The 21,409-nt window shown below is 45.3% G+C and overlaps 1 protein-coding gene across 2 annotated transcripts in view; it reads left to right on the top strand.

The window, feature by feature from the left end:
- Positions 1-21,409, top strand: part of PHACTR3 (phosphatase and actin regulator 3) — a 206,582-nt gene that overhangs the window by 137,287 nt on the left and 47,886 nt on the right. The window lies entirely within an intron of this gene.

The following is a 21,409-nucleotide window of genomic DNA, read 5'->3' as shown; positions in this document are numbered from 1 at the left end:
ACGGGTGGTACTCGGAGGTCCAGTGTTTGGAAAATAGAGCAAAAATTGCCGCCAGGAAAGCGAGATGAGGTGAAGGAGGAGGGGAGAAGGAGTCGGCGGCCATCCCTGGCGCAGCGTCTGCTTGTGTGGGAACGCACGTTCCCAAGGCCATCAGAAGCCCAGCTCCAGGCCTGTCCTCACGGTCTGCTCCGGAGGTCAGAGTAACTGCTCTGTCCTACCTTGAGGACTCAGGCTCAGGGAGTTAGAGCATCGCAGGGGCCCGTGGTGAAGGGAGAGGAGGTGCAGGCCAGGCCAAGTGAGCCCGGGGAGGGTGCAGGCCATGCAGGCTGTGCTGAGTGCCGGCTCCTTGCCGGGGGCTCAGTCTCATGCTGACTGTCACCACCGTGGGCAGAGAGCTCTGGGTGGAGGCCCCAGGGACCCAGCCCAGCAAGCTGCTTCTTGGGTGTCGCGTGGCAAATGGGGAAGGGGCTGATGTTGACCTTCGTCCTGGCTGGTCCTGAAGGGATGTGAGCATCAGCCACCGTGACCAGGTGGACCGAGCTCAGGGTTAGACAGCCACTCTGGCTGTCAGCCTTCCTGTCCCCTTGCATACTTCTGAGCCTTTTCCACCCTGGCCAGTGAGGCAGTTCTAGGGGTGGGTGCCTTGGTGTGTGAGGAGCACCAGCGTTCTGTGGTGGGAAGAGGCTGACTTTGATCACTGAACCAGAAACTTGGAGCCAGCCATTGGCCGAGGGGCTCTGGGCATGTCAAAGGAGCCTGCAGCCTGTGGACTTTCCCAAGCTTACCCAGCCCCAGAACTCTCTTCCTTGAACACCCGTCAGCCTCTGAGGGATGGGGTCATGCGGGAGATGTCTGAGAACGGTGGGTGAAAACGAGGATGCCAGGCTGGTGCAGGTGCGCCCAAGCTCAGCACCAGTGATGCTGGGTGATTCTCTGGGGGGAGGGCTGCCCTGTGCCTTGGAGGGTGTTTAGCAGCACCTCTGGCCTCTACCCCCCTGGACCATGCTCCCTCCAGCTCTAGGGGTGGATCTTGTCTGCCTCTTCGGCTGCTGGCGGCTCCAGGCTCTCCTGGGCTTGGCAGCTGCTTCCTCCAGTCTCTGTCACTGTGGTCACATTCCTTTCTCCTCTGCTCCCTGGGCCCTCTCCCTCCCTCCCATCCAAGTACTAACCAGGCCCCATCCCACTTAGCTACCAAGATCAGGCGAGCTAGAGCATGTCCAGGGTGCTATGGCCGTAGACAGACATGCCCTCTCCTTTTCTTACAGGGACACTAGTCATTGGATTTAGGGCCCATCTGGATAATCTTGGATGAATCTCCTCATTTTGATATCCTTAATTACATCTTGAAAAACCTATTGCATCTTTTTCCCAAATAAGATCGCATTCACAGATATAGGGTACACGTTTCTTTTGGGGTCACCATTCCACCTTCTCCAGCCACTTCCGATGGCATAACATGCTCCTCCCTGAGCCACTGTGGTCTGATGGGAGCAGGGAGGGTAGAACTCCTAGAAACACTGTTGCTAATGTGCGCAGGCTCACAGCCAAGCTGCCTGGGAATGTGCTGCTCTTAACTGCATTTGCAAACCCTGAGCAGAGCATCCTCTCCTCAGTCCCCTCCTCCGTGCATACCAGTGTTCTGGGTTCATGATCAAGGCCTCATGTTCAACCCTAAGAACATCCTGCTGTGGGCTGGGCTTGTTGCACACACCATCAGGAATATCTGGAGATCCCAGTCTTCTGCAAATTGAGCCTCTGGGTGCTCCTCCCAGGTGCCTGATATGGGGTTCCCAAAGCATGGAAATCCAGCGTGGAAAGTGGTTTCCTTGCTTTTACACATTCTCCTATGCGTTCGTGATTCTCTGCAAGTTAAGAACCTCTCAGATAAATCACTTAGAGGAAAAAAAATTCTATTTTGGTTCTAGAAAAAGTCTAGAAGTGTTACTTTTAGAAGGACTGTTACTCACAGTGGGAAAGGCCCATGAATGTATTCTGCTTTGCCTGGTAGGATGATAGTGACAAGAATCAGCTATTTGCTTCTCTTGGGTTCAAGAAGTTTTGCGGGCATTGTCCTGTCCCATGTGAACAGTCCAAAGATGTGTCACCCTGAATTCTCTAATGAGGTGGCATCCTATGCATCAATGTTAGAATTTCATTTCTAAGAGCTGGTGGTGGCCTCATCCAAGGCAGGTTACCTTGTGAATTAGCTGGAAGGCTATCCTACTTGACTAGTTGTAGTGAAAAATGTATCTGTTGTACTCTGAGTCTGACAGTTGGATTTCTGTGCAGAGCAAATAAAGTGTCTTGGTCAGCACAGAAAGAGTGTGACAGACCACGTGTGATGCTTTGTGCCCGCCTGCAGCGTGCACAGGTACCTTCCCAGGTGTGTGCAATCAGTGCTGGGTAAAAACAGGACACCAAGAACGTTCTCAGGCTCGTCAAAGGTGAATTTTTAAGATTTAATTTTTTAAAAGCAGTTGTAGGTTCACAGGAAAATTAGAGAAAGTTGCAGAGACTTCCATGTGCATCCGCAGCCCCGCACCTGCATGGCCTCCCTGATACCAGCATCACTCACCAGAGTGATGCCTTTGTTACAGATGATAAACTTACACTGACCCCTTATCCCCCAAAGGGTTCACTCTTGATGTTGTGCCTTCTGTGGGTTTAGACAAATGTACAATGACTTGTGTGTATCATGATATTATTCATTCACTGCTCCAAAAATCCTCCGTGCTCCCCGTTCATCCCTCCTACCCCCGCAACCACTGATCTTTTTATTGTCTATAGTTTTACTTTTCAAGAATGTCATATAGTTGGAATCATATAGTGTGTATCCTTTCCAGATGGGCTCCTTTCACTTAGTAATGTGCAGTTAAGTTTTCCTCCATGTCTTCAGGGCTTGATAGCTCATGTCTTTTTAGTGCTGAGTAATATTCCATTGTCTGGATGGACCATGGTTTATCCATCCCCTACTGAAGGACATCTCTTAGTTCCTTCCAAGTTTTGGCAATTATGAATAAAGCTGATATAAAAATCCATGTGCAGTTTTTCGTGTGGACATGATTTTCACCTCCTTTGGGTAAATACCAAGGAGTGAGATGGCTAGATTGGTATGGTCATACTATGTTTAGATTTGTAAGAAACCATCAAGCTGTCTTCTAAAGTGGCTGCGCCATTTTGCATTCCTGGCAGCATGAATGAACTCTTGCTGCTCCACATCCTCGCCTGCGTCTCGTGTCATCAGTGCTCTGGATTTTGGCCCTTCTCGGAGCTGTGTGGTGCTATCTCACTGTTCTAATTTGCATTTCCCTGAAGACCTATAATGTGGAGCATCTCTCTATATGCTCACTTGCTACCTCTGTATCTTCTTTGGTGGGATGTCAAGGTTTTGGACTCATTTCTTATCAGGTTATCTGTTTTCTTAGGGTGAGTTTTAAGAGCTGTTTATATTTTGGATGACAGTCCTTTATCAGATGTAACTTTTGCAGATATTTCTCCCAATCTGTGTCCTGTCTTATTCTCTTGACATTGTCTTTCACAGAGCAGAAGTTTCTAATGGAGTCTAGCTTATTGATTATTTTTGTCGTGGATTGTGCTTTGGGCAATGTATCTAAAAGGACATCACCATATTCAAGTTCACTTAGGTTTTCTCATGTTATCCTCTAAGAGTTTTATAGCTTGGAATTTTACATTTAGGTGTGTGACCTATTCTGTGAAGGTTATATGGTCTGTGTCAAGATTCTTTTTTTTTTTTTTTTTAACATGTGACTGTCCAGTTCTAGCTAATTTTCTAATTAAAATTAATTTAGAATTTTTGTGTTTCATTTAAATTTAATTTAGCATAAACATTTAAAATTTAACAATTTAGCATTTTTAAACTTTTGTTTTTTTTTAAGTAGGTTCCACACCCAGCATGGGCTTGAACTCATGACCCTGAGATCAAGACCTGAACTGAGATCAAGGGTCAGCCGCTTAACCAACTGAGCCACCCAGGGGTCCCTAAAATTTATTTAACAGCTTAAATAATTGTTCCTAATATATTATTGAGGATTTTTGCATCTGTGTTCATGAGAGATACTGGTCTGTAGTGTTTTTTCTTCCTGTAATGTCTTTGGTTTTATTAGGGTAATGCTGGCCTCAGAATGAGTTAGCATCCTATCCTCAGCTTCTGTCCTCTGCAAGAGATTGCACAGAATTGGTATAATTTCCTTAAAATTTCACCAGTTTCACCAGTAAACTCATCTTAGCCTAGTGCTTTCTGTTTGGAAGGTTATTAATTATTGATTCAATTTATTTAATAGATACAGGCCTGTTCAGATCATCTGTTTATTCTTGTGATTTTGGACAGATTGTATCTTTCAAGGAATTGGTCCATTTCCTCCAGGTCATGCAATTTGTGGGAATGGAGTGATTTGTAGTATTTCTTTATTCTCTTAATGTCTGTGGGATCTGTAATGATGTTCTTTCTTTCATTTCTGATATTAGTAATCTGTGGCCTCTTTTTTTCTTAGTTATCTTGGCTGGAGGCTAATCAATTTTATTGATCTTTTCAAGGAACTGGCTTTTGGTTTCATTGACTTTTCTCTATTGATTTATTATTTTGAATATCACAGATTTCTGCTTATTTCTCTCCTCCTTCTTACTATGGATTTAATTTGTTCTTTTTCTCGTTTCCTAAGGTAGAAATTTAAATTACTGATTTCAGATCTTCTTTTCTAATCCATGCATTCAGTGCTATAAATTTCCCTCTAAGCTATGCTTTTACCACATCCCAGAAATTTTTATAAGTTGTGTTTTCATTTTCATTTAGTTCAAAATATTTTAAAATTTCTGTTGAGATCTCTTTTTTGACTCATGTATTGTTTAGAAGCGTATTATTTAACCTCCATATATATTGGGATTTTCCAGTTGCCGTTCTGTTACTGATTACTGGTTTAACTGCATTGTTTTCTGAGAGCAGACATTACATCATTTGTATTCTTTTAAATTTGTGAGGGTTTGTTTTATGGCCCAGAATGTGGTGTATTTTGGTGAATGTTCCATGTGACCTTGAGAACAATGTGTATTCTGCTCTTGCTGGATGAAGTCGTCTATGGGTATCAGTTATACCCAGTTGGTCGTCGGTGCTATGGGGTTCAACCAAGTCCTTACTGATTTTCCATTCCTGGATCTGCCCACTTCTCAGATAAGGGTGTTGGAGTCTCAGTTATGATAGTGTGTTAATCTACCCCTCCTTGCAGTTCTGTTTTAGTCAAATAGTTTGACATGCTGTTGTTAGGTGCATACTTGTTAAGAACTGTTATGCCTTCTTTGAGAATTGGTCCCTTTATCATATGGCATGCCCTTCTTATCCCTGACAACCTTCCTTGCTTTGAAATCCGCTCTTCTAAAATTAATGTAGTTACTCCTATTTTTTTTGATTCGTATTATCATGGTATATTTCTCTCCATCCATTTACTCTGTGTCTTTATATAGTAGTTTCTCTAGACAACATAGAGTTGAGTCTTAGTTTTTGATCCACTCTGACAATCTCTGCCTTTTAATTGGTGTATTTAGGCCGTTGACATAGTTGGATTAATATCTACCATATTTGTTACTGTTTTCTATTTATTGCCCTTGTTCTTTGTTCTTCTACCATTTGTGGTTTTATTGTTTTATATCATTTTAATTCCAATATAGTTAATATATAGTGTTATATTAGTTTCAGGTATACAATATAGTGATTGAACACTTCCAGACATCACTGGGTTCTCATCACCACAAATGCACTCCTTAATCTCCATCACCTGCTTTACCCACCTCCCCATCCACCTCCCTGCTGGTAACCATTGGTTTGTTCTCTATAGTTAAAAGTCTGTTTCTTGCTTTGTCTCTTTTCTTTCCTTTGTTCGTTTATTTTGTTTCTTAAATTCCACACATGAGTGAAATCATATGATATTTGTCTTTTTCTGACTTATTTCACTTAACATTATACCCCCTAGCTCTATCCATTTTGTTGCAGATGGTAAGATTTCATTCTTTTTTTATGGCTGAATAATATATATTGTATATGTACACCACTTCTTCTTTACTCACCTATTGCTGGACATTGAGCTGCTTCCATAGTTTGGTTATTGCAAATAAAGGTGCAGTAACATGAGGTTGCATGTATCCTTTCAAATATAGTATTTTTGTATTCTTTGGGTAAATACTCTGTAGTGCGATTACTGGATCATATGGTAGCTCTATTTTCAATTTTTTGAGGACCTTCCATAGGGTCTTCCACAGTGGCTGCAACAGTTTGCATTCCCACCAACAGTGCACAAGGGTTCCTTTTTCTCCACATCTTCACCAACAATTATATTTTGTTTTTTGATTTTAGCCATTCTGACAGGTGTGAGGTGAAATCTCCTAGTGGTTTTGATTTGCATTTCCCTGATGATGAGTGATGTTGAGCATCTTTTCATGTGTCTGTTGGCCATCTTTATGTCTTTTTTGGAAAAAATGTCTGTGTCTTTTTTTTTTTATTGGATTGCTTTTTTGGTGTTGGGTTGTATAAGTATATATTTTAGATACTAATCTTTTGTAAGGTATGTCATTTGCAAATATTTTCTCCCATTCAGTATGCTGTCTTTTACTTTTTGTTGGCTGTTCCCTTTGGTGTGCAGAAGCTTTTTATTTTGACGTAGTCCTAATAGTTTATTTTTGCTTTTGTTTCTCTTGCCTTAGGAGACCTATCTAGAAAAATGTTGGTATGGCCGATGTCAGAGAAATTAGTGCCTGTGCTCTCTTCTAGAATTTTTATGCTTTTAGATCTCACATTTAGGTCCCTAATCCATTTTGAGTTTATTTTGTGTATGGTGTAAGAAAGTGGTCCAGTTTCATTCTTTTGCATGTAGCTGTCCAGTTTTCCCAACACCATTTGTTGAAGGGACTCTTTTTCCCATTGTATATTCTTGCCTCCCTTGTCAAAGATTGACCATATAATTGTGGGTTTATTTCTGGGTTTTCTTTTCTGTTCCACTGATTTGTGTGTCTATTTCTGTACCAGTCCCATACTGTTTTGATTACTACCTCTTTGTAATGTATCTTGAAATCTGGAATTGTGATGCATCCAGCTTCATTTTTCTTTTTCAAGATTGCTTTGGCTATTCGGGGTCTTTTGTGGTTCCATACAAACTTTAGGACAGTTCTGGTTCTGTGAAAAATGCTGTTGGTATTTTGATAGGGATTATGTTAACTCTGTAGATTGCTTTGGGTAGTGTGGACATTTTAACAATATTTGTTCTTCCAATCCATGAGCATGGAATGTCTTTCCATTTATTTTTGTCATCTTCAATTTCTTTCATCAGTGATTTCTAGTTTTTGGAATACAGGGCTTTCACCTCCTTGGTTAGGTTTATTCCTAGGTATTATCTTTGGTGTAATTGTAAATGGTATTTTTTTAAAAAATTTCTCTTTCTGCTACATTATTGTTAGTGTATAGAATTGCAGCAGATTCCTGTACATTGATTTTATATTCTCTGACCTTAATGAATTCATTTATCAGTTCCAGTAGTTTTTTATGGAGTCTTTAGAGTTTTCTTTATACAGTATCATGTCATCTGCAAATAGTGAAAGTTGTACTTCTTCATTACCAATTTGGATGCCTTTTATTTCTTTTTGTTGTCTGATTGCTGTGGCTAGGACTTACAGTACTATGTTGAATAAAGTGGTGAGAGTGGACATCCCTGTCTTCTTCCTGACCTTAGGGGAAAAGTGCTCAGTTTCTCTCCATAGAGTGTTCACTGTGGGTTTTTTGTTTAAGGCCTTTATTATGTTGAGGTATGTTCCCTCTAAACTTTGTTGAGGGTTTAGGGTTTTTTTTTTTTTTTTCCTGAGATTTATTTACTTATTTGAGAGTGAGCACATGAGTGGTGGGAAGAGCAGAGGGAGAAGGACAGACTCTGTGCTGAGTGTGGAGCCCAACGTGGGGCTCAATCTCACGACCCTGAGCCAAAATCAAGAGTTGGACACTTAACTGACTGAGCCACCCAGGCACTCCTGTTGAGGGTTTTGGTTTTTTTTTTTTTTAATCATGAATGGATTTGTGCTTTTTCAAATGGTGAATGATTTTTTAAATGTATTGTTGGATTCGGTTAGCTGATATTTTGTTGAAGATTTTTGCATCTATGTTCATCAGCGATATTGGCCTGTAGTTCTCTTTTTGTAGTGTCTTTATCTGGTTTTGGTATCACGGTAATGCTGGTCTCCTAGGAAGAATTTGGAAGCTTTCCTCCACTTCTATTTTCTGGAGTAGTTTGAGAAGAATGTGTATTAACTCTTCTTTAAATGTATGGTAGAATTCACCTATGAGACCATCTGGTTCCGAACTTTTGTTTTTTGGGAGTATTTTGATTACTGATTCAATGTCCTTGCTGGTAATCTGTTCAAATTTTCTATTTCTTTCTGATTCAGTTTTAGTAGGTTATATGTTCCTAGGAATTTATCCATTTCTTCTAGTCTGTCCAATTTGTTGGTGTATAATCTTTCATAATTTTTTTTTTTAGTCCTTTGTATTTCTGTGTTACCAGTTACTTCTCCTCTGTCATTTCTGATTTTGAATCCTCTTTTTTTTTAATGAGTCTGGCTAGAGGCTTAGCAATTTTGTCGATCTTTTCAAAGAACCAGCTCCTGGTTTCATTGATCAATTCTATTGTTGTTGTTTTTTTTTTAGTTTCTGTATCATTTATTTCTGCTCTAATCTTTATTATTTCCTTCCTTCTACTGGTTTTGGGTTTTGTTCTTTTTCTAGCTCATTTATGTGTAAACTTAGGTTGTTTAAGATTTTTCTTCTTGAGGTACAGTTTATTGCTATAAACTTCCCTCTTAGAACTTCGCTGCATCCCAAAGATTTTGAATTGTTGTGTTTTCATTTTGATTTGTCTCCATGTCCTTTTTAATTTCTTCTTTTATTTCCTAGTTAACCCAGTCATTCTTTAGTAGCATGTTATTTTATTTAAATGTATTTTAGCTCTTTCCAGACTTTCTCTTCTGCTTGACTTCTAGTTTCATAGCATTGTGGTCAGAAAAGATGAATGGTATGACTTCAGTCTTTTTGAGTTTGTTGAGACTTGTTTTGTGGCCCTAATATGTGATCTATTCTGGAGAATGTCCCATGTGAACTTGAAAAGAATGTGTTTTCTGCTGTTTTAGCATGGAAGGTTCTGAATATATCTGTTAAATCCATATGGTCCAGTGTGTCATTCAAAGTCATTGTTTCCTTGTTGATTTTCCATTTGGCTGCTCTGTCCATTGATGTAAGTGGGGTGTTAAAGCCCCCTATTATTATTGTATTATCAATTAGTTTCTTTATGTTTGTTGTTGGCTGTTTTATATATTGGGGTGCTCCTATGTTGGGTGCATAAATATTTACAGTTGCCCTATCTTCTTGTTGGATTGTCCCCTTTATGATTATATAGAGTTTTTCTTCGTCTCTTGTTACAGTCTTTGTTTTAAAGTCTATTTTCTCTGATAAAAGTATTGCTACCCCAGCTTTCTTATCACATCCTGCATGATAAATGTCTCTCCATCCCTTCACTTTCAATCTGCAGATGTCTTTAGGGCTGAAATGAGTTTCTTGTAGGCAGCATATAGATTTTTTTTTTTTTTTAAATCCATTCTGTCACTCTAGGTCTTCTGATTGGAGCATGTAGTCCACTTATATTCAATATAATTATTGATAGTATGTATTTCCATTTTGTTACTTGTTTTATGGGTGTTTTTATAGTTCCTACCTCTTCCTTTCTTTTCTTTCTTTTCTCATGATTATTTGGCTTTCTTTAGTGATATACTTGGATTCATTTCTCTTCATTGTTTGCATATCTATTACTTGTTTTTGATTTGTGGTTACATTAAGTTTGTATATAACCTCTTCTGAATATAGCAGACTATATTAAGTTGGTCACTTAACTTTAAATCCATTCTTTACTCTTTTTCCTGCCATGTCTTAAGTGTATGGTGTCATACTTAACATCCTTTTATTTTTTGAGTCCCTTGACTCATTTTTACAGATGTTTTTACTGCTTTTGTGCTTCCTACTTTACTTATGGTCTTTCCTTTCCACTCAAAGAGTCCCCTTTAACATTTCTTGTAGGCCTGGTTTAGCAGTGACAAATTCCTTTAACCTTTGTTCATCTGGGAAACTCTTTATCTCTCCTTCTTATTCTGAATGATAGCCTTGCTGGATATTCTTGGCTTCAGATTTTTCCCTTTCAGCATTTTGAATATAGCATGCAATTCCATGCTGGCCTGCAAAGTTTCTACTGAAAAATCAGCTGTTAGCCTTATGGGGTTTCCCCTTGTATGTAACTGTCTTCTTTTGCTGTTTTAAAATTCTCTATCTCTACTTTTTGTCATTTTCATTACTGTGTGTCTTGGTGTCGTCCTCCTTGGGTTGATTTTGTTGGGGGATATTTGTGCCTCCTGGATCTGGATATCTGTTTCCTTCCCCAGATTATGTAAGTTTTCAGCTATTATTTCTTCAAATAAATTTTCTCACTTTTCTCTCTCTCCTTCAGGGATCTCTATAATATGAATGTTATTATGCTTGATAGTGTCACTGAGTTCCCTGTCTATTCTCATTTTGCAAAAAATTTTTTTCCCTCACCTGCTAAGTTTGATTACTTTCCATTACTCTGTCATCCAGGCTGCTGATTTGTTCTTCTGCTTCCCTTAGCCTGCTATTTATTCCATCTAGTGTATTTTTTATTTCATTTTTTGTGTTCATCTCTGATTGGTTCTTTTTTATCTCTTTGTTAAGGGTCTCACTGAGATCCTCCACTCTTTTCTCAAGTTTAGAGAGTGTCTTTATGATCATTACTTTAAATTCTCTATCCAGGGATAATGCTTACATCCATTTCACTTAGGTCCCTTTGTTGTGGTTTTGTCCTGTTCTTTCATTTGGGATATATTCCTTTGTGTCCTCATTTTGTCTAACTCCCTTTTATGAAATTCTGCTTTGTCTACTGCTCTTGAACATAGTGGCCTTATGAAGAAGAGGTCCTGTAGTGCCCTGCAATGCAGTGTCCCCTGTTCACCAGAACCTAATACCTCAGTGGTGTCTCCTATGTGTGTTGCATTGCACCCTGCTCTTGTGGCTGAGCCACTTTTTCCTCAGTCCAGTCATTTGCAGTGATTCTCTTGGCTCGTTATGGGCAGTGTTTGATACCTGTGGTATTAGTGGGCCAGTCTGGGGCCTCCTTGGGCTTGAGTTGAGTCAAACCAGGCATTTGCCAGAGATGCAGTAGCACCAAACTGCAGGGTGCTTTCCCTGTGTTGTCCCCTGAGATGCTTTTTTTGGTGGGCAGGGCCTGTAGTCAGACCAGATGTCTACCCTGAGCCCACTGTTGGGGGTCTGCAGTGTGACTGGTGTGTGTGGTTATCTTTCCCTATGCCTGGGGCAGGAGTCTATTTGGAGTGGTACTGGTCCCTGCTAGGGCTGCCTAGGCACTGCCAGGCTTGTGGCACCATTTTGGATGGTCTCTGGCCAAGAGCATATGGGAGGGTGTGGATCCACAAAGCAAGCAGGGTGAGATGCAGTGTTAGCAAGGTTTGCTTTGGTCTTCTGGAGGAAGGGACCTGCAGCACTGGGGCTGAGGCAGGCTTGGCTGGGGGGCATGGATCCACTGAAGCATGGCAGGGACAGGGCGTGGGTAAGCAAGTTAGAAAGTGAGTATCGGTGCTGTGCTGGTTCCCAGAGCTGGCAGTGTTCTTATGGTGTGGGGCAGAGGAGGGAGGTGGCTCCTGCCAGCTCCTTTGCTCCTGGAGGAGTCTCCCTGCAATCTCTGTCCCTCTAGAGCATGCTCTGACATGAGTGAGTAACACTCACTCTGGTATGCCCCAGGAGGCTTCTATGCTCTATCTCCATGGACTGTTTGATGTCCTGTCCCGTTAAGGGCTGGGACTCAGTTTTCTCCTGCCTCGTGATTTTTAAAATTCCAGGTTTTAAGACCCACTGGTTGTAAGAACTCAAGAAATTCAACCCTCTGGTTTTCAAAGCCAGAGGTTATGGGGAAATCACCTTCCCTGTGCAGGCTCGCTGCTGTGATAGTCTGTTTCTCTCCCTACTCTGGGCCTTCTCTACATTTAGTGGAGGAGTTTGTTCTGCCAGTCTTTGGATTTTCTGGGCTCTTTACACTGATGTGAATATTATCTAGTTGTATCCATGAATGAGGTGAGTTTAGGGTCCTCCTACTCTGCCATCTTCACAGTAATCCCTGCCTTTTGTGGTTTTAATTCAGAATTTTATATAATTTCATTTTCTCTCCTTTCTTTACATAGCAGTTACACTTTTTCTTCATGGTTGCCCTTCAGTTTATATATTTTATATAATATACATATAATCCAACTCCATTTTTAAATAATGCTAGACCACTTCACAGGTAGCATGAGTACCTTATAGTAACAAGATCATCCTGATTCCTTCCTCTGTCTTTTATATCATTGCTGACCCTCCTTTCACTTACATAAAAGCACATATATACACATAAGGTATATACATAAGCATAAAAATATAATATGTTTGATATATACATAAGTATATGTGCTTGAATACATAGTTGGTATTATTTTGAATAAACTATTATGTTAGATAAATTAAGAATAAGAAAAATAAGAGTTTTTCTGTCACCTTTACCTATTTCCTCTTGATGGTCTCCCTTTCTTTATGCAGATCTAAGTTTCTGGTCTCTCTGTTTTCCTTCCCTAAAAAACATCTTTTAACATCTCATGGAAGACAGGTCTATTGGCAACAAATCCCCTTGATCTTTGTTTGTCTTAGTAAGTCTTTGCATCTCCTTCACTTTTGAAGGATAATTTCTCACTTTCTATAAAATGCTAGATTGGTGGGTTTTTTATCTAAACACTTTAAATATTTCATTTCATTCTCTTGCTTGCATGGTTTCTGAGAAGCTGGGTAGAAATCTTTTCTTCATTTTTCTGTAGATGTTTTTACTTCTGACTTCTTACAGAATGTTTTTATTTTTGACTTTCTGTGGTTTGAAGATGTTATGCCAAAGCATAGTTTTTGTTTTGTTTTGTTTCTTTTTGGCATATACCCTGCTTGGTATTCTCTGGGATTCCTGGATCTGTGGTTTGGTGTTTGACATTAATTTGAAGAAATTCTCTGACATTATTATTTTAAAGATTTCTTCTGTTCCTTCCTCTTTCTTCTTCTGGTATGCCAATTATGTGAATGCTACTTCTTTTGTAATTGTCAGTCAATCCTTGGATATTCTGTTATCTTGTTTTAGGGTTTTTTTCCTCTGCTTTTTGGTTTTTAAAGTTTCTGTTGAGATCTCCTCAAGCTCGGAGATTCTTTCCTTTACTGTGTCCATTCTACTAATAAGCCCATCAAAGGCATTCTTTGTTTCTGTTACAGTTTTTTATCTCTAGCATTCTATGTTCTTCTTTCATAGAATTTCCATCTCTCTGCTCACGCTACTCACCTGGTCTTGTGTGCTGTCTAGTTTATCCATTAGTGCCCTTAGCATGTTAATCAGGGTTGTTTTAAATTGCTGATGATTCCAACATCCCTGCCATACCTGGTTGATTTTGCCTTTTGGGATGCCTTGTAATGTTTTCCTGATAGCTGGACGTGACGCCTTGGGGAAAAGGAGTTGCTGTAAATAGGGCTTTGGTAACGCGGAGGGGGCGTGTTCTGTAGCCTGCGACCGGGTCTCACTGTGTCCGTGAGCCGTGCCTCTGGACTGTGAACCTCGCAAGTGTTTCTCGGTTTTATTTTCCACCTCAGGTGGGACCGGAGGGCTGTTGTGGGCTGGAGTCGGGTGTCTCCCTTCTGCCAGGTCACGTAGTTCTGATGATACCCCAGCGGGTTAGGCTCTGATGAACTAGTTTCCCCAGAGGGAGACCTTGTTAAGGAGAACAGAAGGTTCTGGGGTATTTCAGATCGCTTCCTCCCCTTTCCCCAGCTGGAGGGAAGCAGAAGCGGATTCTTTTTCTGACGTTCACTGTGGGAACCTGGTCGGGCTCCTGGTGGTAAAACCCCCAGTACAGTGGGGGCCCCTGTGACTTTGTAGTTTCTAACTCTCGGACTTGTCCACCTGAGCCTCCAGCAAGTCCTCAATTACCATTCAGGTTTTCCTGCCCTGGCGCTGGTTCCCATGGAGCCTTCTGCCCATGAGTCTCTGCTCTGGAACCCGTGACTCAGTGTTCACCTGTCCGTCTCCATTCTTCGGAGTGGTGGTTGGCCCTGTGTCCTCCTCCTCTTTCGGATCCAAGAGGGGGTGGCAATTTTGAGTCTGTTCAGCTTTTTACTTGGTGTTAGAATAGGGTGGTGACTTCCAGCTTCCTTGTATGCCGACCTGGAAAGCACATTTTGCTCACACAGAGGTGAATTTTACAAGGAACAGTTTTTATGCTGTTGCCACCCCAAGATTCAAGCTTAAAATCTGTCAAGAAATTTGTTTTTCCTCTTTTCTTCTATCTTGAATTCAGGGGCCACATCTGTCTACCTTGTCCACTGTCCCTGCACTGGCCCAGTGGATGGCACATAGCAGGAGCTCGGGACAGAGGGGCTTCACAGCAAGCAGGGCTGCAGGAGAAGGAGTTACCAGTGTGGGAGAGCACCTGTCCCAGAGCGTCCTCAGCAACCTGAGCCACTTGTCCCTTCGTGCCGATAGTCTCTGCCCCGGGTATTCACCACGGCAGACTTGCAGAGCCAGGATGTTCATGTTGGGATGGAGCAGGTGCCCCCGCTCTCCCCACGTGGGGTGTCTGATTCTGTTTGGGCTGCTGTGACGAGATACCACAGACTCCGTGGCTTAAACAACACATTTATTCCTCATAGTTCTGGAGGCTGGCAGGGCCAAGGTCAAGGTGCCAGCAGATGTAGGGTCTAGTGAGGGCCCCCTTCCTGGTTAGCAGGTGGCCATTTCCTTGCTGTGTCCTCAGGGGTGGAGGGACAGAGGGAGGAACAAGATGACTTGAGTCTGTTTAGGAAGGGCTCAAATCCCATCACAGGGGCTCCATTCTCGTGACCTAAGCACCTCCTAGCACCATCCTAGATACTCAGTCTCGAGCATCAGGAATTTCGTGGTTGAGAGCTGGCTGTGCATTCAGATGCACCTTCCTCGCTGGATTTACTACGTGCACAGACTTTGTAGGGGTTGCAATCTCTCTACCTGCCAGGATGTATCCCTTCTAGCTCTGTGACCTTGGATGACTCCCTTAACCTCTCTGGGCCTCAGATACACCATCTGTAGAATGGGAGTGATAAGAGGGTTATCCTGATGGTTAAAAGGGACAGTTCACCCAGCGGAGTCCTAACTCCCTGTGCTCCGAGTGGTGTTGCACTAATAACCATCATCATCTCCATCATTGACAAGTGGGCAAGAACAGGGGAGAGCCCGGGTGCCACCAGGCCCGGGATCTGAAGGAGTTTCGCCTCCAGTTCTGTTGATATTCTGTAGCAGATTTGTTCCTTACTCCCTCAGCCAATTTGTTAGTTTAAGCAGAGTGTCAACGTCCCTGTGGCCAAGCAGGTATGTCCTCTGTTGGGAAGTGTAATCCATACATTTGTGTCCTTGGACATGGCTTTAGGATAGAACAAGGACATGGAGGATCAACAATTGCTGGGCGCCCTATTTGGCAAGACAGGCTCAGGGGCCCTTTGTACTGGGGAGGAACGCCTTGAGAAGGCCTCCGGTGGCACCTGCTGTGAACCACCTGTCCCTGACTGGGAAGGAGGACTCCCAGGTCTTAGCTTCCCTGTTGTAACTCCTGGTGACAGCTGGGCCTGCCTGCTCAGGTTGCCAGGGGACTGACGAGCCATCACCTGTGACCACCTGCAGGGCTCACGTGGTGGCTGCCATCATCTGCGTCCTCATTGCTCCCCTTCATGTGAACATGTGAAATCATGTTTGTCAGAGCCCCTGGATCCTGATGCCCATGCACCTTGTAACGGCAGGCATCCCGGATGCCCTCACGTCATGTCCCTGACACCTAGCCGTTGCCTCTGAGGCACCACGCGTGCCCTAAGCATGGTGGCAGTGGACAGGGCCTCTGGGGAGGAGGTGGAGGGATGCACAGCCCCCCGGCTTTTGCTTGAGATGTAACCAGTGCAGGGAGTGACTTGTGCACTTTGCCCCATGCCCTAATAGTACTTGCAGGGCTGTTGTGTGTTCACCAAACTCCACATGCACGTCTGGTTGTGTTCTGCTCAGGGGGCGACGAGCTGCTGACTGTGTGAGCAGTGAGCGCTTATCAGATTGTCCATGAGCATAGGAAGAGTGGCCCAGGGGTAACTGTGCCCCAGCTGTGCTCAGCACCAGCTGGTGGCAGTGATCGGTGAGGCGTGCTGACCCCAAAGGCTATTCTGTGGGGACAGTCAAGGTCAAAAGAGAAGCCCGAGGTGGCCGACGGTGGACTGCATGCAGCCCGGGTACCTTGGACTCCAAAGCAGCACAAGACAGTGTGTGGAGACCCAGGGAGGGAAGTCCGTGTTCGCATGCACTTTGGGGTCACGGCAGAGGGGTGGGACCCCCCTAAAGAGCTGTTGGAATTGTCCATGCTTGTGCTGTCTCTTCCAGCAACTTTGCTCCCAGGAATTTCTCCCCTGGCTCTCCTAGCACACTCATGCGCAATGGTTTATATGCACGAGGATTTCTCCGCCTTGGTACTTGTCCCATTTGGGGCTGGGGCGCCCCTGCTGTGGGTGGCGGGACCCTGTGCACTGTAGGAGCATCCCTGGCCTTCCCACCCTCAGCGCCAGGAGCAGCCCACCCCCCATCTTGACATCCAGAAATGCCTGCAGATGTTGCCAAACGTCTCCTGAGGAGAGTAGCTGCCTTTGGTGGAGAAGTGCTGATGCCTCTGGATGTTCACGTGTAATGATTGTGATAGGAAAGTTGGAAACCCGAGTGGGCATCAGTCAGGGACCAGTCAGGTTTTATCCCGTGTCTGCAGTGGACACAGGCGTTCAACCGAATGTTCTGGCTCGAGCATGAAGTGCATCCAAGCTGTATCGGGAGGTGATAGAACTCGAAAGTGGTTGTTTTTGTTAACTGTGTAAAATTGCACACACAACCATATTCTATATTCTAAGGAAGAAAGAATAAAGGAGAAAGCAGACATTTTCTTTTTTTTTTTTTTTAAAGATTTTATTTATTTATTTGACAGAGACACAGCGAGAGAGGGAACACAAGCAGGGGGAGTGGGAGAGGGAGAAGCAGGCTTCCTGCTGAGCAGGGAGCCCGATGCGGGGCTCGATCCCAGGACCCTGGGATCATGACCTGAGCCGAAGGCAGATGGAAAGCAGACATTTTCTTACCCAGTATGATCGGGACCAACCAATTATGTTTTAGTCAAAGCAGCTGATGAAAGTCAGAAATAGAAAACCGGTGTATACACGTATTAATCATGTTCAAGGTAAAACAGGAATGACAAAGGTCTGAGCACACACGAGTGCACTCTTCTCTGCCCCGGGCTGGGACCTCGATGGGGGTCTTCTAGCCAGAGCCCCAGGCCCCTGCAGGAAACAAGCCCACTGTGTGTCTTTTGTGGCCTCCAGCTCAAGTTCTAGAAGATGGGGAGTGGAGGCTGAGGTGCTTCTCAAAGTGATGCGGGTGTTCACTCCTTCCCCACGGTTATTTCTTTCTGATTCTATTTAGGGGAGAAACAGTAAAATCTATGGTACCGTACTTGTTATCTTAACTTTGTAACGAGTACAAAGCAACATCCTCCTCAGGAGTGTTAGAGCGCTTCGTTTCTCCCTCATGCTTATGAGGGACTTTTAGAGATGTACATTTACTTTGTACTCGTTACAAAGTTAAGGATAACAAGAACTAGTGTAGTTTTTACTGTTTGTTTCTTTCCAAATCTGCTTAGGAAAGAGTCAGCTGTTTGCACGCATACAGGGCTAACAGAGAGGGATGTGTCTGCGTGTGAGGGCAGAGCCTCTTCCAGGAGGTCCCCCAGAATTGCAGGTGGTCCTAGAGAGGGCCGGGAGCGAGGGCAGGCGCGGCCGCCTGGCAGAGCACAGATGGGGTGAGAGCATCTCCCACAGGCACACGGGCCACCCAGAGCTTGCGTGTGTGTGTGTGTGTGTGTGTGTGTGTGTGTGTGTGTGTGCGCGCGCGCATGCGCAGGCAAGAGACTGCGAGAATTCTGTGCGCATCTGGATCATTGTCCTCGGGCGTGGGACACCACGTCTGGCCAGTCTGTTCCCCACTTCAGGCAATGTTGTGAATGCATCCCTAGGAGAAAGTCCTGGAAGTAAATGCCAGGTTGGTATGTATGTGCCTTTTGCACTTGACCCTCGGTGGGGAAAGCACTGTCGGGGGGCCGTGTTGACATCCCCTCCCCAGGCAGAGCAGGAAGCACCCATTTCCCACAGTGCCTTCATGCATCCGTTCCTGGGAATGAGAGGGGCAGGGAGAGGAGGAAACCTCCCAATGAGCCAGGACAGAAGGGGTTGCAGGCGGTTTAAAACAGTTGTTAAAATTTCCACCTGTCTGTGCTGCTTGGCCTTTCAGAATGAGCCTGTCTTACTTTTATCATTCACAAATAGACCAAGGCCACTTTTGGGAAGGCACTGTCCTGCCTTGAGGACTACACGGAGCAGGTGATAAGAGCTTGACAGCCTGCACTAGGGGGGCAGACAGGCTGGGAGCAGGATGGGTGGTGGGCGAACGTGATGGGGAGGGCAGAGGAGGCTTCAGTGTGGGTTTGAAGAACAAAGGAGAGTTTGCCGGGTGGGTGAAGTCTCAGACAGGACAGAAGGTACACTTAGGAAGCTGGCCTGGGCTGTGTGGGGTCTGGCGTGGGTGTGCGGGAGGGTTTTTGTTAATGGAGCTGAGGGTTAATGTGAGGGTCTTCTTTATCGCTTTCTGGGTTCCCAGGTAACCTGACGAGGCTAGGAATACCAGCCATGGTGTCACTAGCCAATATTGCTAATGGTGAAAAAATGACTCTGATCATCAAATCATACCTGTTTTGAAAAGACAAATAAGCAAGCAATAAACACTTGAGATCCCAAGTGTAGTGAGGAGGCTTGAGGGGACCCTGGCAACTCAGCCCAGGGAGTTGTCCTAGGATGAAGTGATCCCCCGAGCAGTTGTGGGGCGGCTCCCAGCCCTGCCTGATCCTCCCACCTGAGCCGCCTCACCTGGGGGAGGGTGGGGGCAGTTCTGGGGAGCCCTGTGAGCTGCTTCTGGGACCCACCCATTGAACTCCTTGGCTGCCCCGTGTGCTGAGCAGATGAGGGAGACATCGGGTCGGTGATAGTCTTGTGAATCCAAACGATACGTTGAACCGAGACAGAACTCCTGTGGTGGGTTCCTCAGGTGGTGACAGGGGTTGGGCTTTACCCTGAGGACGGGGGACCTATCAAACAACTCTCAGGGGGAGTGTAACAAGATTTAGCGCCAACAATATAGAGAGAAGCTCAGACAGTTTTCTGATGGTGCACCCCGGTAGCCACGGGGAAAAAGTACACCCCGGATATTTGTACACTATATGAGTGGTACCATTCAAATATGCTGCAAACATCATAAAATGTTCACGAAAATAGTAATGAAGGAGGGAGGACATGGAATGGTCACTATATAAGTATTAACATCTCCTGCCGCAGCCTGACCTACAGAATCCTGGGAGTCAGCATGTCAGAGCCCGCAGGTGGGGTGGGGGTGACTCTGACGCACCGGGTCCGGAGTTTATCCTTGGTGTAAAATAGTATAAGAACTAGAATTTTTTCAAAGCTTCTAAATACGCCTTATTGTTTATTCAAGAAGTACTGTATGTCCTAGCTCTGGGCTGAGGATTATAAGGACAAACCAGACCATCCGAGGAGCTCCCTGCTAACGTTGGAAAGCTGCCTTTCAGTGTAAAGGCAAGGAGTCAAAGAGGGCCGTGTCAGGGTGAGGAATCCCAGGACACTGGGCTGGATGGATGTGGACGTGGGTGTGGGGAGAGGTGTGGCTGAGCACTTCCTGCACTGCCTGAGCTGGAAGAAGAGGTGACCCTCTCTGCAGGCTCCGGGACCCTTTCCCGGGGGACACATTTATGAAAAGCAAAAGCTAAAATGTACTATGTTAATAGAATCCCATTTCCGATGTGGCAGAGGGTGTATTGAAAACCTTCTTGCAGGGAGTCCTGTGAAGTCACCTGTCCTGAGTTAGGGTTCACCTGTCCTCCCCACGGCACGCATTCACAGATCACCTGCTCCCTGCCTCTCCTGGAAGCCTGGCCTGGCACCCCCACCATTTCCCCCACGGACGCCAGGTGGCGCTGCAGGTGGTCACTGGGAGGCAGGATGCTCCAGGGCCGGCTTGGGGACAACTTGGTGGCCTTGTGTGGTGGAGTCTCAGGTCTGGGTGGTTCTTGCTGGGCACAGTGCAGTCACTGGGGGGCGGGGGGGGACTCCCAGACCCGTGATGACCTACAGCAGCCGAGCTGTAGCTTCTTTGAGTCGTTACTTCTTGCCAGGGTTCTCCCAGGCTCTTCTCGTGCAGTCCACCCCCAACCCCCATGGCAGCCTGATGGGGTGCAGGGACTACTATTGTCCCATCTTGAGGAGATCAAGGCAAAGAGGGGTTAGGAAGGTGCCACTCTGAACCCAGGTCTCTCTAGCTCTGTGGATGTGAGTGTGCCCCTGTCATTCATGAGCAAATGTGCTGTGCTGTGAACACCCAGCCTGCAGGCAGCCCACACACGTGGGGAGGAAGGACCCCCGAGAGGTGATTTCAGGATTGAGGGAGGAGTCCCAGGATGTGCACAGCTGAGAACGTGTGGATTTCCACATCATAAAGCCTTGGCGCTCAGGCCAGCTGCGTGCTCTGGGACGTCCGGATGCACGCCACCCCCCTCCCAGGAGGAAGTACATCGAGACCGCGGGCCCGTTGGTCCTGACCCGCCTGCTTCAGGGAGGTGCCTGGGCTGGGGCATGTGGGCAGTGGGAGGAAGATGGGGGCCGTGAGGAGGGCCCCGGCCGGGCGCGGGGAGAGGTGGGGCTGACCGGGGCTACCAGCCGGCGTGGGCCCTGTGACAGGATGCCAGAGACAGGGCGGCTGGGAAACCAGGTGTTTCTCATGTCGCAGCTCTGGAGGCGGGAGGTCTGAGAGGTGGTCTGTGCTGAGGGCCCTCTTCCTGGCTGCAGACAGCCACCTTCTCATCGTGTCCTCCCGTGACCTTTCCCCTGTGAGCACGAGGGGAGGCCTGGCAACTTCGGGGTCTCTCTCCTCTCCTCTGAGGACCCCTGTGTGATCGTGTCAGGGCCCTGAGGTTGTAAAATCTCAACTTTAATCCCCTCCAGAGGCCTTGTCTCCTGATGCAGGCCCAGATCGGGGTAGGGCTTTGGGCCATGAGTTTTGGGGGACACCACTCAGTCTCTAGCACTGGGGCCAGAGGGAGGCTGAGTCAGAGAGGAGAAGTG

This window comes from Leptonychotes weddellii, chromosome 10 (genome assembly GCF_054177405.1).
Source record: "Leptonychotes weddellii isolate Sample4059 chromosome 10, ASM5417740v2, whole genome shotgun sequence".
NCBI lineage: Eukaryota > Metazoa > Chordata > Mammalia > Carnivora > Phocidae > Leptonychotes > Leptonychotes weddellii.
Note: the sequence above shows the minus strand (reverse complement) of the source record. Positions and strands in the feature narration are given on the sequence as shown.